This window comes from Enhydra lutris, unplaced genomic scaffold (genome assembly GCF_002288905.1).
Source record: "Enhydra lutris kenyoni isolate GAN:26980312 unplaced genomic scaffold, ASM228890v2 scaffoldscaffold3, whole genome shotgun sequence".
In the NCBI taxonomy this organism is placed as follows: Eukaryota; Metazoa; Chordata; class Mammalia; order Carnivora; family Mustelidae; genus Enhydra; species Enhydra lutris.
In genome coordinates this window covers 59900084-59912819 of record NW_019154087.1, presented here as the reverse complement: position 1 = coordinate 59912819, position 12736 = coordinate 59900084, and positions in this window count along the sequence as shown.

The following is a 12736-nucleotide window of genomic DNA, read 5'->3' as shown; positions in this document are numbered from 1 at the left end:
CAGAGAGCTGAACATACTCACTGGTGTCCATTCACTAGGTAAGGGGAATGCAGCAGTGAAGAACTATACACATACAGCCCCCACACGCCTGCCCTCGTGGAGTTTACATTCTTCTGAAGACACAGACCACAGACTAAATAAATAGAAGACATGGATGGCAGTGGGTGAAATGAGAAAGCACATCAGAGCAGGGATCTAGGGAAGGGGGGGACTGGCCTGGGATGCAGTGTTATGTGGGGTGGCAAGGAAGGCTCCATCAAGTTGGGGACTTTGAGTAAAGACCCAAAGGAGGTGGGGGCTTTCCTTTCTTGGTCTTTTCCCATGTTTGTACATTTAGTTATATTATTCACTCTCGCAGGAAAGTCTTAGCTAGTCTTCTCTCGATATTCTTTTAAAATAAGCCAAATAGGGGCGCCTGGGCAGTGGTTAAGTGTCTGCCTTTGGCTCAGGTCATGATTCCAGGGTCCTGGGATCAAGCCCTACATCAGGCTCTGTGTTCAGTGGGAAGCCTGCTTCTCCCTCTCCCACTCCCCCTGCTTGTATTCTCTTGCCATGTCTCTATCAAATAAATGAAGTATTAAAAAAAAAAAAAAAGATAAGCCCAATAGTGTTTTCTGTGCTCTGTTTTCTCTGAACTCCCTGTGTTTTTGCTTATACTACTCAGGTCACTTATAACACCATATCTGCTTGAAAATTTTAAGTTCTTTGGAAAATTGAGGAAGGGTTAGGAAGGGAACTACCAATTTTTGAGTACTTACTATTTTGCCTGGTAATCTGCTAGGTACTGTATAACATTTAATTATTGTAATAACTCACCTCACTAAAAGGTGAAATGTCCAATTACACATTAGAAAATTGAGGAACCAAGAGATTAAGTAATTTGCATAAGGTCACCTAACTAGAAAGCAGCAGTGAGAGGAGTTTTGAACTTGCGGTCTGTGACGTCCCCCCATGCGGTATGACCTTCACATGCTGTGGATGTCTAGTCCTCCCAGGCCTCAGCTTCATGCTTCGCTAATGGCAGGCCTTCAACTGCTGGCAGGATCAATGAATGGAACCTTGGGGACTGCAAATGCTTGTTTGGGGAAAGTGAACTGAGCAACCACAGAAGAGCAGCACGCTGGGGAGGGGGCAGCAGTGGGAGGCAAGTCAAGAAAGGTGTGGGATGAAGAATAAGAGGGCCAAAGTGTTTGGACTTTATGCCCAGGCACTGAGAGTTGTAATTGGGAAAATGAACCATGCAGGATGAACTGGGGGAGTAGCAAAATAAAAGAGCAGCAGAACCAGCAAACCATCAAAAATAGGTGATAGAGAAAATTTTAACCATGAGAGGAGGTATGGGACATGAGCAGAGGAAACAGGAGTAAAACTCAGTAGCCTCGGTTACCAGAAAATCATGGGTAACCTGAGACAGCTCAGTTTTACTGGAATCACAGGAGCATTAAAGAGAAAGGGCGGGGGAACAAAAACCCCACAGAAGTTATCCCAGATGCTCTCAAAGTGGCCAGAAACTGGGGAGACAAATAACCGTTTTTCATGTGATTCCAAACATATTACATCTTAAAAATAAAATCCCCTCTGATTATCTAGTTAGAAAACCTTTCCTTTTTTCAAAAAAAATAAATTTTTTCCCAGTTTTTAAAATATTCTTTAAAATTTTATTTTTTTTTCAGCATTCCAAGATTCATTGTTTATTCACACACCCAGTGCTCCATGCAATACGTGCCCTCCTTAATACCCACCACCAGGCTCACCTACCGCCCCACCCCGCTCCCCTCCAAAACCCTCAGTTTGTTTCTCAGAGTCCACAGTCTCTCCTGGTTCGTCTTCCCCTCCAATTTCCTCCAATTTTTTTTCCAGCTGATTTTCAGAAAAAGGTAAAGGGCCAAAAAGGTGGGTAACCCCTGGATAAGAACACGTTTGCTAGTTTTTGCACACCTGTTCAACCCTTGTGAAATCTCAATGTCACCTTCTGTCTCAGGTGTCAGAGCAGCTCTTGCAGACGAGGGAGCAGATCAAATCTCCTTATCTGTGCCAGCAAGTTCCCTCCCCACTCAAGATGACTCTCCCCTGGGGCGCCTGGGTGGCTCAGTGGGTTAAGCCTCTGCCTTCAGCTCAGGTCATGATCTCGGGGTCCTGGGGTCGAGCCCCACATCGGGCTCTCTGCTGAACGGGGAGTCTGCTTCCCTCTCTCTCTCTGCCTGCCTCTCTGCCTACTTGTGATCTCTCTTTCCAAAAAAAAAAAAAAAAAAAAAAGATGACTCTCCCCTCCCTCTCTCCTTCTGTCTCCTCCCTTTGGTCATATGCCCGGCACCTCCTGGTCAGGAAAGGACATTCCTGTCTCTGGTTAACATTTTTGTATTTATCAAAACATCACAAACCATGAGAGACTCTAATCTCAGCAAACAAACTGAGGGTTGCCAGAGGGGAGGGGGTGGGAGAGATGGGGTGGCTGGGTGATGGACACTGTGCTATGGTGAGTGCTGTGAATTGTGTAAGACTGATGAATCACAGACCTGTACCCTGAAACAAATAATATATGTTAATAAAAAATAAAAATTAAAAAGTTAAAAAAACAAAAACAGCCCATCACTTTTCAGTTTTTGATGGAGGCTCCAGTCTTGCAATTACTATCCAACTACTGTTTATCCAATGTTCACCTGCCTAAATGCTATTTCTATATTGTTCCCCACACACAGTGAAGGAACAAAATGCCATGAACTCTGCTCTATTCTGGAAATGCAGTACCAGTGGAAATGTCACAAAAATGCACCTGCTGTCTTGCCTTTAAAAGGTGTTCCCTTTTCATTTAAAATACATACCCCATTTAATACTTCCTTGTAGGAAAAGACCCAGAAAATGTTACAATAGTAAAAAATTTTTTTAAAAAATCATTTGGGATACCACAACTCTGATAACTTCAGAGCATATCCTTCTGTATTTTATCCCTGTGTACATATATAAATGTTTTAAGAAGATGATATTATGCCTATTGTTAAATTATTGTTTTTCCCTACTCACTCAATACATTGTAAAATGCCTTTCCGTGACATGAGACATGTAGTTTGTAATATTCTAGTGGCTGCTTCAGATACATGTGTGCAACTTTACCGTAATCAGCCATTTAAAATGTATGTATATATTAAATATGTATTTGCGACCTTGAGGGACTTTAGTGAAACTGGTCATGGAGTTCATCCTTTGCACATACGTTGCTTTTCACAATTTAAGGAGTAAACATACTCCGCCCCCATTCGAATTACTCATCCTCTCCCTCCCTTCTCTCTCGGTTGCTATAATCACCAGTGCAGCAAGAATCATTTAAGACTCAGATAAAACTAATGAAGCAATGCCAGCAATTTACAATTTTATAAATGATGAATGACTCTAAGGACATTAAAGTGAGTTTTAAAGAATGTTTTAACGTAGGGCACCTGGGTAGCTCAGCTAGTTGAGCATCCAGCTCTTGGTTTCAGGTCAGGTCATGAACTTGGGGTTGTGGGATCAAGCCCTACATGGGGCTCCACGTTTGGCATGGAGACCGCTTAAGTCTCTCTCTCTCTCTGCCTGTCCCCCTCCCCTGCTTGCTTTCTATTTCTTAAAAAAAAAAAAAAAAAGTTAATGACATGTAGTTGTGACAGTTAAGTCTAAAACAAGGTACTAAAAAAATGTACACACACAGGATAAAGACTGCAAAGATCAAAATATGAAGAGTAACTGTCACAGAGGTATCACATTACACATGGTTTTTATACCTTCCTTCTACCTGTATGTTTTAAGTTTCTAAAAAAAATCCTATTTTTAGAACAGCAATCATAGCTCATAGTATATGCCAGGCACTGCTCTCCATCCTTACAATAATCTAATTTTCTCCATGCAGAGATGGAGAAAATGAAGCACAGAGCCACTGAGTAACTGTTCAAGGTCATGGAGCTAAGAACTAAGCTAGCCAGAAAATATTATAAAAGTTATTTCAAAATAAATGAGGTAAGAAACCCCCAAAGCTGTGTTTTGACTCCTTTAGCTTCTCGTAGTGTATCTTTAAAATCCGTAAAAGAAACCATATACTCAGAGGGGCTCTCCCCTGGTGGGGTTCTCTACAATATCTCTTCATGCTTCCAAATGTCCCTTAAAGGGGCACATATTTTATCTGATGATTCAAAGCACTGAGAACCTACAAATAAATGTCACACAGGGTCTGCCTCCCTGAATTATGCTCAAGGATTCCTGCCCCTTCCCCACGTCTTTCATGCTGCCTTGCCCTCCTCTCCATCCGATTCCTACAAGGTCAGTTTTAATCCCACCTCTTCAGCCCACATTTCAGGATCACCCTGCCCTCTCGGGAGCTCCTAAAGCTGTCATAATCTGTGTAAACCATTTTATAATCAGGAGAAGTTGGCAGTGATGGAAACTTGAGATGTCTGTATTTGTTTCACATGCTTACATTTACCTTTTCTATCATGAATTTAAGATTATTCGCCATCAAGTCCTGGAGAGTAACACCCCCCGCCCCCCATCTAGCAAACGTGTGGGTCAGATTCCATTCCCTTTCTCCTTTTCCAAGACTTTGGTCTCATTCTTACTCTCTTCCCTTCTGCATGGTCCAGAAGGATTATTTGCATTAGCATAGAAACATACTCTAGTAATTCCAGTATAAAAACAAATAAGCAAATAAAGTGCAAAAAACCATCTTTCTTGACCTCACACTCCTTCCTAGATACCCCATATCTCTGCTGGTGGTTGAACAAAACTTTCCTGTCACGATTATTTGTTGCTTCTCCTCCCATATTTTGCAAACTTTTCTCAACTCATCCCATGTCATTGTTGGTGCTCTCCAAATTCCCCAAACCCTTCTTGTTAAAATCACGGGCAACATCCACAGCTGCGGACCCCAGTGGTTTCCTCTTTGTCCTCCTTTGACTGGATTCTGAGGCAGCAGTGGACAGAGCTGGCATCATCATCCTTCCTAAAACACTGTCTTCTGCCCCTTCTTATGCCACTCTGACTGGTTCTCCCCCACCCCAGGGGCTCCTTCTTATTCTCCTCTGCTGGCATCTCCTCCTCTTGGAAATTCAACATGGTGGGAAGGATCATCCCTGGCTCTGACTTGGTCCCCCTTATTCTTTCCCATCACATCTTTCTCCCTCATGAGTCTGACCAGTAATATGCCCAGCCCCATAACTTTCATTACCACCCACATCCTGATGCTCCCTAAAATATCTTTCTCATCCTGTGTGTTAGGCTATATTCCTATGTCTACTTACTGACTTCTCTAAATAGGGATTCCAAACTTGGCATGTTCAAAACAAAGCTCTTACTTTCCTCTGCCCCTAAACCTGTTCCTCACCAGTCCTCCATGTTTCAGAGACTAGCAACACAGTCCACACAAATGGTAAAGCTGAAGTCCACCGAGTTGTCCCTGATCCCTTTCACACACATCTAGTCCACCGCATGACTTCTGGGGTCTACCTCTGAACTCGTAACTCAAGTCGGACTCTCCCCTTCCGTTTAGGACAGTACTCCTGAAGTCCCATTGCTTCTCCTCCCTACTGCTGCAGAAGGCTTCTAGCTGGTGTCTGATGATACACCAGAGCAACAGTTGAAAAATACAGGTCAGATAATGTGACCTTTCAGTTTAAACTCTCCATCATTAGGGATTTTATTTAGCATAAAGGCCAAACTGCTAACAGTAACCACAGGGCTCTAGGTCACACGTGTGCTGACCATGGCCCAACCCTCCAAGCCATCCCCTCCCCAGACCTCCTTCTGCTCCTTGAACACACAAGTTCCCCAATGCCGCCATCATCATGAGTTCATGTGCATTTAGCTCTGTGGTTAAGAGGGCAGACTCCGGAGTCAGACTCCTGGCTTTCAATCCTTGAATCCTAGGTGTGTGTGAGAGAGGTCATGGACATCCTCAGCCTCTGAGTTTCCGCTTCCTCAACCAGAAAACGGAGGTGATTTTTGTCAGGGTTAAATAGGATAATGCATGTGAGAATGAAGAACAGCCCTTGGCTCCTAGTTAAGGCTAAATAAGCGTTGGCTGCTGTTCCCAAGATACAATTTATTTAGTATCCTTCTAAAACTTGATGCATAAGACAGTGAAATCTAGTTTTCAACCAGCAGATTACATTTTTAGCTAAGGTTTTATTGAGATTTTGAAGTTCTATAAAAAACTTCCTACCCTTGATAGACCCCACCGTTGACGGCCTGCTCACACAGTAACAGCAACATGGTTAGGATCCAACTCCATAGAGATTTGTGCGAGTCTAATTCAGTGCTGGAATGAGTAAGTATAAAAATTTCCTGGGGCACCTGGGTGGCTCGCTCAGCTGAGCGCCAGACTCCTGATTTCAGCCAGATCATGGTCTCAGCCTTGTGAGATCCAGCCCTGTGTCAGGCTCTGCACTGAGCATAGATTCTCTTTCTCCCTCTGACTCTGCCACAACCCCCCAAACCCCGCATGCACATACTCTCTAAAAATATAATAACAGAAGTAAAAATAAAAATTTCTTACATGTAATTATTCTTTGGGATAAAAAATACACTAAAATTTGTGGGGTTGTTTTTTAAATTGTGATCTATACTTCATATAATGAGCCAGTTTTCTAAAGCAACTTACTTCAGGCTTAGGAGACTGACTCTCTTCTTTCTTTTTTTTTTTTTAAAGCTTATTTATTTATTTGAGAGAGAGAGAGAGAGAGAGAGCCGAGTGAGCAAGAACATGAGTGCCTGGCGAGGAGAGGCATAAGGGGAGGGAGAAGCAGGCTCCCCGCTGAACAGGGAACCCAAAGTCAGGCTCAGTCCCAGGACCCCGAGCAGAAGGCAGACACTTAACCGACTGAGCCTTCCAGGCACCCCAGGAAACTGACTCTTAATGGCTCTTTATTCTTGTTCTGCCCAGTTCCCTCATCCTCTCTTCACACACAATCTATCTAAACTCACAGACACCCCATTGCTAGTTGGCTACCTAAGTAAATCCAGTGTTGTCATGTGGAAAACTGTACACTGAGAAATATCCATTATCTTTGTTGAAGTTCTGGCATGAAATGTGTATGGTATAAAAAACCAGTAATTAAAAATATATGTTTATAAAAATACATTATATGTTTATTAAAAAAATAGATATATATGTTTACGGATCTATTTATTTTAGAGTGGGAGAGAGCACGAGCTAGGGGAGAGGGAGTGAGAGAATCCCTAAGCAGACTCACCACCGGCGCAGAGCCCAACATGGGGCTGGATCCCAGAACCCCAAGATCATGACCTGAACTTAAATCAAGAGTTGAGCACTTCAGCAACTGAGCCACCCACGCACACCAGGAACCAGTAATTAGTTTTTGCCGGCTGATAACTCATCTGGAGGATTTCAAAGGCAGGAAAGCACTGAGAGTTCAGGAACTTCTATACAGAAGAAGCAAACTCACTGAAATAATTAAAGACCGTGGTCTGAATGTTGCGGCTTTACCAGAGTTAGATACTGAAACTGGTTTCAAGAGGTAGAGAAATATTTTCTTTTATTATGTGAAAAGTAGGTATATCTCATATATATATATTTCAGTTAACCTTTTAAGTTAATTTGTATCTTGTAACACTTTATATATTTCTATTATGTCACTTATAACATCACTTGTATTCTGGTTGTTGTTGTTTTTTTTGTTTTTTGTTTTTTTTTTCCTATGTGTCCATCTCTGCTGTTAGACTGGGAACTCCTGGATACCAGGAATGGCTCTTAATCAGATTTGTGCCTGCATTATCTGGCACGTATTAGGGCCTTAATAAACACAGGCTGAACTCATTTGGTAGGCTATTAAATTGAATGTGATTTCACATAACATCTGTAGTATAAAAGCAATGCATACTAAAACTCACCACATTTCCAGCAAAGCTGAAAGCAAATAAAGCATTTAATTTTAAGAGGCTCTATCTGAATTTGGAATTTGGAGACCTATCTGATCATCATTAGCAAACAGTTTTCTTATGCAAGTTTAAGTTCTTTCATCTTAAGTCCTTTCATTGTATTCTAAAATGCTTTAAGATGTTTGCCACCCAGCCTCCCACCCCATGACTAATACTGCTAACTTACTAAATTTTAAGTCTTTTTAGTCATTCGTTTAGCACTCTAAAATGTATGACACGGCAGTTAAGAATATGGGTCTTGGAGCAAGACCTGGGCTCAAATCCCTGGAGTGACTTTGAAAGAGCTGCTTTAACCTCTGGGCCTCAGTTAACCCACATATAGAAGGAGACACTATTAACACCTCACAGCCATACGGGGAAGTTTAAATCATTATGCATAAGTATGCATACACTTATAAGTGCCATGTAAGTATTACTTATTGTTCTATAAAAAATATTTGCTTTCATTAACAGGACAAGGTCCCTTGAGGAGCTCAGAGGTTTACATTCAAAGACAACTTAGAAGATCCTTTTATTAAAAGTAAAGGTACATACTTTCAGTCAGTGATAGTAATTGCTCTGAAACTACGTTTTTTGTCAATTCTTAAAGAGCTATGAATTATGATTCATACCTTGCTTTCTTCTACCTTAAATAATAAAGAAATTTGTTAGAATTAAATGGTTAAAAAAAAACATAAAAAGATGAAGAGTAAGGTAGTGGAGACCTCAAGGATTTGAATTTTTTTGTATTTTAACTACTATTTTGAAAAGCAAGCAATTAATAGAGTATTCACCAATTTATGGATTTAGAAATAGTATGTGCACTGTGGCGCTTAAAGCATTTCCAACTCAAATTATTGGTATTGATAAAAAATGCAATAATAATTTAAAACTGGATATTTTCACATCAAGTTTCCTACTAATTTCCCACAGGCTGAGTCTTGTCAAGAACCAAAGAAATATTCCACTCTCTATCTAACCCTTTTCAATACAATAATGATTCTTGAGGTTTTTTCCACCTAGTGATTCCAAGTTCATAGTACATTTAGGAGGAAAAACACAATCTTAATAAAGAGGAAAATTCTAGAATACAAATGAGAACATTTACAAATATTCAATCATTTAGCACTTCCATGAATGATTTCCTAAATCATTTATAATTAGACTCTCTCTGGCTGATAGACATCGTATTTCAATATGTTCCCCTTTCTTTCATCACTAAAGAAACCAAAATAAGAGACTTTATATTTTCAATAAATTCAAGTTCATAGTTCATGTAGCTGAAATGTTTTCAATTAAAAGGAACAAATATTGACATTAGACATAGTTGATGTATGCCCAAGTGTCAGAACTGTTCGATTCATATAAAATTTTCAGGAGAAAAGAGGTTGGAGTCACAACGCCATTATGTTGCTTGTATTGGAAAAGCACATTCCCAGTGAAGCCTGACTCAAGCTCTCAGGCCCCATCTACCCCTTTAAATCACTCACCCCGACCCCCGTTACCTTCAATGAACACCTCCGCAGATGTGGTGTCTGAGCCACCGGGGTTTGTAGCCAGACAAGTATAGCGACCTGTGTCGTCCTCGAAGGCCTCCGCTATGATCAGAGTGTGGAGGTCCCCACCCTCACTGCGGATCTGAATATCAGGAGTGTTGTGTAGCTCCTTCCCCTCACAGAACCATCTGCAGGCCAAATGGAGGTCAAAGGACAGGAGAGAAAGAAAGAAAATGGTGATGTTTAAAATAATAAAGCAGAAGCAAGAGGCTAATGCCCTGTAATAAGATGCTCATTTGATTTAAAAAAAAAAAAAAAAAAAAAAAAAAAGATATGTGTCAATGTTACTGAAGGAAATGCTACATTTTAGACCGTGAAATTAATGACTAGACAATTCCCCCAGGTTTTCTTTGTAAAGCATCTTGTACACTTCATCAACCTTGAAATAAGGGATATCGTGAAATGTGGTAAAACCTTTTTAGTTACAAAACAAAAGGAACAGAAATTTAAAGTGTCTTATAAAATGTTTTATCGCAGATGCCCCTTACAACTTGATCATTCGGACCTTAAGAAAAATAGGAAATATAAACATTATGGTCAAAATACCTCACGTATCAAGGGGAACAAGTCATTATGTTAAAAAATCATAGGCAGCAATATTTTTGTTGACCCTGAGACTTTTGATCAGCTGAGCAGTAACAGATGTAATGATTTCCACATTTCTGATATTTACAATACTTTGTAGCAGCCCGCCCGGCCTCCGTGAGGTAGGGAGATGGAGGCTGCACTGTAATTCATTCTTGCTGGTCAGCACTTTTCCTTTCCCAAACAACCAGGACGGCGGTGTAGGAGGCTGCCAGCTGCCAGACAGTTTTAGCGCGCGCTTTCTCTCATGCTTTCCTTATTCCCCGAGCCCCTCAGACTCTCAACAGGATTTTCACAAAAAAACATGAAGCTGCCCTAAAACCTCCCCTGAATGTGATTTATTTTTAAAGAAATATGTAGGAATGTGCCACTTACAACTAAAGCACTGAGGTCTCTGGGATGGTATTGTCTATTTACCTCTTAATCGGCACTCGGATTTCCTGAGTCTCCTATTCTATAAAATTCTCTGGACTTTGCATCCTTTTGTAAAAATATGGCATCGGAGGCTAACTTTTTTCTGTACTTATATAGCATAGTTTAAATATATATTCATATTTAACCTGAAAATAAAACTAGTTTGCTAACACTCCGAGTATTAACTTGAGAAACTGTATTAAAAATTAAATATGGGTTACTCATCAGAGAACAGGTAAGACTTTGGGAATTAAAAGATAATTACCACCACCGCCTGGCCAACAGAGCAGCCTCTGCAACACACACATATTACTTCTGAGATGGAAGAAAAGGGCAGTATTTCTTAACTCTGGGGAATTTTGTAATTTCCTTTGTCTTTTTTAAGATTTTATTTATTTGAGAGAGAGTTAGGGAGAGCGAGAGAGTGAGAGAGGGAAAGAGCAAGAGAGAGGAGAAGGAGCAGGGGGAGAAGCAGAGGGAAAAGAAGAAACCAACTCTCCACTGAGCAGGGTGCCCGATGCGGGGCTCGATCCCAGGACCCTGGGATCACGACCTGAGCGGAAGGCAGATGCTTAACTGACTGAGTCACCCAGGCGCCCTTTTTATCACTTTTTTTTCATTCATCTTCATAAAGTTGCACAGAACATTTCAGCCTAGAATCATCTTCCAGTTCCTTCTTTACTGTTCTCTTTCCATAGTCATAGACCAGATCTTCACCCACGAGAACCGACTGTGGATTAAGTTAATGGATGTTGCCGTCGCTGGTGAACTATAGATTCCTTCTTGATTCTGTATCAGATTAAAGCTCTTCCCTACATACATCAGTCTCTAAACTTCAGATCTGTCATTGAAGCCATTTATATACCTGGCCCTGATTCTATTTATCATTTTCCTATATGAATCCTCTGTTTCTATTAAATATTTGCATGGATTTATTATTTCCAACATAGTCCCGATGTAGCCCTTGCTGACCTTCCTTTGCCTATCCTTTCTCTTCCTTGGTATTCTCTCCCGCCCTCTTCATTAAAGCCACTTAGGAACCGCTCTTCCTTATAGCCAAGCTAAAGGCTCCTTCAACAGATTAAATCCAACTGAACATATGCTTGCTGGGCACCTTCTATGTAGAAGGTATGATTACATATTACAGGTAATAGAATAAAGCCTGGTAAACTGGGCAACTACTTAAGGATGGTCTTTATCTTCCATGGAAAAGATACAAAGTAACATTTGGTGGGAAAATAAAGCATGACAAATACAAGAAAGGTTTCAAAGAGGGCAAGAGTAATTGCTTTGCTTAGATGTGCTTCATAAGGAAACCACTGCCAGCCACCCAAGGGAGTATGGTGTCCTGTCCTCTAACTCCCAGGCCAGCAAACCTACAGCCTGTAGCCCCATCACCTGTTTTCATATGGCCTGTGAGCCAAGCAAGAAAGGTGTTCATATTTTTTTTGGCAAAAAAAAATCAAAAAAGAATTCGTGACATATGAAAGTTACATAAAGTTCAAATATCAGAGTCTATCAAGGTTTTTTTTTGGAACCCTGCCATGCTCATTCATTGACATATTGTTTCTGGCTCCTTTTGCATTATAGTGACAGAGGTGAGCAGCTGCGTCACAGTATAGGGCCCACAAATCCTAAAATATTTTCTATCTGGACTTCAGAGAAAAAGTTTGCCAACCCCTGCTCTAACTTCTTGCTCCTCAAAGTGGGATCCTTGGACCAGCAGCATCAGCATCACTGGGGAGTTTACCAGAAATGCAGATTTTTTTTTTAAATTTTTAATTGTTTAAGTTTCTTTTCAGTGTTTCAGTGTACCAGAAGTCATTGTTTATGCACCACACCCAGTGCTCCACGCAATACATGCCCTCCTTAATACCCTCCACCAGGCTCACCCAACTTCCCACCCCCCGCCCCTTCAAAACCCTCAGATTGTTTTGCAGATTCTTGATCCTCATCCCAAATCTGCTCAATCAGTTCAGATCCTCCAGGAGACTCACGGGCACACAAAGGGTAAGCAGTCTGGCTGGGTCTGTGAGGCGTGGACCATACCATCCCGTGTCACTGAGGCCTGGCTTTCCCTCTAAGCTACTCACTTCTTTAGCATGGCAACCAGATCTTATGCATTGTACCTCTGGTCCCTTGCACCTAACTGCATGTAAAATTATGTTCTGTTTCTCTTACCTCTGTCCTGAACAAATTTTAACATCTTTCATTTGACCATTGATCACATAGCCCTTTGTGACAGCTTCTGTATTATTTCCTCACACCATTATTTGAGGCCT